Source organism: Mus caroli, chromosome 1 (genome assembly GCF_900094665.2).
Source record: "Mus caroli chromosome 1, CAROLI_EIJ_v1.1, whole genome shotgun sequence".
Taxonomy (NCBI): Eukaryota; Metazoa; Chordata; class Mammalia; order Rodentia; family Muridae; genus Mus; species Mus caroli.
Window position 1 is genome coordinate 101,391,196 of NC_034570.1, and position 3,769 is coordinate 101,394,964.

A 3,769-nucleotide genomic window follows, 5' to 3' on the forward strand; every position below is an offset into this window, starting at 1 on the left:
AAGCCAAAGTACCCCTCCTGTTTCATGCTTGTCAGGATAGAAACACTTACCCCTCACTTACAACTTTCTATTAAATCTTGCCCCAAAAGTGTTCAGGGGTCTTTTCCACCAAAACCTTCCTATAGATCAGAGGTGGGCTGGACCTTATATGATTGTGTAAGATAAGCTTCTCATTGGACTTTGGGGTTCACGAACACTTTACCAGCACTGCATTTTGGTGCACAGTTAGGGAAGTTCTCCATGACCTTCAAGACTACCAACTTGGAGGGTCTCAATGCTGGTGGTGCTCCATGGAAGGATTATGCCTGGTGGCAGGTGTACCTGGTGGCAAGTGTGCCTGGTGGCAGGTGCATCTGTGCAGTCCTTCTGGATCTGAGCCATACTGTGGTGACTTTGGTTTTTAACACCTGTTCAGGTTCAGTACTGTGGTCTTTCTCTGTTCACAAACTGTGAGTCCTGCCACATCTCTTTTGTGTATGATGACCATCTTCTGGTCATTTTTCCACTCTGCCTGGTAACTGAATGGTACCACATCACTCTTTTTTCATTGCCATCTTCTGGTTAGTTCCTGTTTCTGCCTGGTGTCTTTCTCTGTACACAAATTCAAAATCTTGCCATATTTGTAATTCTGTTGTGGAAAAAATGCCCTGAATTTGTGTTGCAGAGAGGAAAAGTTGGACTTACATTTTATTGTGTTACAAAGAGGTTTCGTTTGTAGAAGTGCCACGTTTCTGGTTGTTTCTCATTTCTGCCTGACAGAGAGGAAAATTTTATCTTTTTATGTTTTATATTTGTGTTTCTTGTTAGGAAGTGACTTTGATGGGATGACTTGACAAGCAAGATATATTACCATGGGACAGGCTATTCCTACTATATCCTGCAGGTCAGAATGTCCCACCTTCAACACCATCTGGGCCCCCAGAAGAATCCTTTGACCTGAGATTGGTCCAAGAGATTGAGATAGTCATTTCTAAAACTTAATTTGGCCAGCAGGACCAAATACATTATGTGGTTGTTTGGCAAGACCTCCTAGAAGACTTAAATGTTTTCTCTATTGACAATAAACAGTTCTTGCCTTGTTACCAAAATGTGCAAGGATATGAAGGAAGAGAAACTACATCATCCATCTCCTCCTGCACCACCCCTCTAAACAGTCCTTCAAGGAGGAGCTGTAAAGGATGCTGCCTTTCCATGCCCTCCTTATCTATCTATCTATCTATCTATCTATCTATCTATCTATCTATCTATCTATCTATCTATCATCTATCTATTTTTCCAGTGAACTCTCATCTTTTTTGTGGATCCTCGTCCCAAGGGGTTCCCTCCTTTGTCTCAGTGCCTCACAACTCTGGTGTAATTAGTCTCAGACACGACTTTGCCATCCATGATCTTATGGATAGTTATCTTCTGTACAGTTTACATGTAGTTGATAGAGTCCATGGCATCACTGAGACTGAAATGTCCATCCTCCAGCAAGCTGTGGTAGATGGTGATCTCTACCTAAAGTTTGACCTTGATGTTCAACAGGGCTTCATATTCCTGGGTCTGTAGCTGCCACTCTGCCTGAGCTTGTGCCAGCTGTGAATTCAGATGCAGAAGGACCCCATTGACTTGCTCCATCTATGCCTTGTATTGGGCCCCCACATCCCCAAGGCTGTTCTCCAAGTTGATTTTCTGGTTTTTTATGAATTCCAGGTCAATCTCCAAGGTCTGGAGTGTGCACCTCAGCTCCCTGAGTGTGGTCTCAGCGTCCCTGCTTTCGGGAGACTTGGTGATGAAAACTGTGGTACTCTCCTCAATCTGCTGAGATAAGTACTTATCCAGTTCCTCACAGTTCTTCTGAGCCAGAGCTTCATACTGGGAGCCGATGTCCGCCATGATCTTACTGAGGTCCTGAGATTTGGGAGCATCCACTTCTACAGTCAACCCAGAACTGGCAATCTGGGCTTCCAGAACTTGGACTGCCTGCTCATGATTCGTCTTCATGAACAGCAGTTCTTCCTTGAGTGCTTCAATTTCTGTCTCTAGCTGCAACCTTGTGATATTGGTGTCATCTACCACCTTGTGGAGTCCATAGATGTTACTCTCCACAGACTGGCGCTTGGCCAGTTCTGTCTCATACTTGACTCTAAAGTCATCAGTGGCAAGACAGGCATTGGCAATCTGCAGGATGATGCGGCAGTGTCCACCGAATTCGTAAAGATCTGAGCCCTCAGGTCTTCAACGGTCTTGAAGTAGTGGCCTCAGTCTCTTGACACCCTGGGGCCCCTTCTTCTTCAGATGTTCCTGGATTTTGCTCTCCAGTCTCCTGTTCTCTTTACCTTGTCTAGGTAACTGGCTAGGCGGTGGTTCAGGTCTTGCATGGTCTCCTCGTGCTGGACCTGTAGCCGCCAGCACCTGCATAGATGCTGGCTGTACTGCTGGCAGGCCAGACCCGCTGGCTGGGAGTCTGCATAGAGTTGATAGAGAAGGTAGTGGAGTAGGTAGTAAAGTTCATCTTGTCTGGAGAGGAGAGCAAAGCAAGAGACCATGACAGGAGTTCATCACGATCTATTTTTCTTTTCCTTTTTTTTAAACCTAAATTTTATTTATTTTTTCTCATATTTAAAAATAATTAAGATAAATTTTAACAAATATTTTCTACCAATCTTCTAAAGCACAACTCACCTTTTATCTAATTCTAACTAGATATGTGGTATTTTATTAAAATAATAAAATTTATTTTAAAATATACAAGCAGTATTGACATTTTTTTAAGTCATCAAAATAATTTATAAAAGTCAATGCCTCTTAAATATACATGATATCTTAGGAAACTAAAAGTAATATGCACTCAACCACTTTTTAAATTTTATTTGGAACATTAAACATGACAGAAGTAGAAAAAAATCTCTTATGAACTCCTCTCTGAAAGGAAATTGTGCAAAGTTCCTGATTAGACAAAAAATGTTCCATCTTCAAGGGAGAATATGCAGCATAACTGTGGCTTCATAGTTGGGTAGTGTTCCTTCTGTTTCTATTTTCTGTAATAGTTTGAAGAGTATTGGTATTAGTTCTTCTTTGAAGGTCTAATACAATTCTGCACTAAACCCAGTCGGTCCTGAGCTTTTTTGAGCTGGGAGACTTTTAGTGAATGCTTCTATTTCTTTTGAGGTTATGGGACTGTTTGGATGGTTTATCTGACTCTTATTTAATTTTGGTATTTGGTATCTGTTTAGAAAATTGTCTATTTTTTCAGATTTTCCAGTTTTGCTGAATATAGACTTTTGTAGTAGGATCTGATGATTTTCTGAATTTCCTCAGTGTCTGATGTTATATATCCCTTTTTATTTCTGATTTTGTTAATTTGGATAGTCTCTGTGCCCTCTGGTTAGTCTGGCTAAGGATTTATCTATCTTGTTCATTTTTTGAAAGAACCAGCTCCTGGTTTTGTTGATTCATTTTCTTTCTACTTGGTTGTGGGGCATTGGGCTATGCACAGACAGGCTGGTCTCCAGTTGAGCTGAGATGCTGAATCCTGGGACCTTGTGGTCATAATTTACCTACATGGGACTGAAGGAGTTCTCTCATGCTCCTGGAACTCTGGCTCCTGCTTAAGTTACTGGACCCCACAGACCCCACAAGAGAAGCATGGCTAGAAGTCATGTAGGCAATGTCCCAAGCTTCTGACCTTCAGGCTAAACTCTCCCCAGTTACCTAGCAACAGAAAAGATAGCAGCTCACTTTAAAAGGGGCTGTTTGACCCCTCCTTGCTCTCTCTCACTCTCTC

The 3,769-nt window shown here is 42.0% G+C and overlaps 1 pseudogene; it reads right to left on the reverse strand.

The window, feature by feature from the left end:
- Positions 1 to 1,332: 1,332 nt before the first annotated feature.
- LOC110305360 lies at positions 1,333 to 2,497 on the reverse strand (annotated as a pseudogene).
- Between the last annotated feature and the right edge of the window lie 1,272 nt (positions 2,498 to 3,769).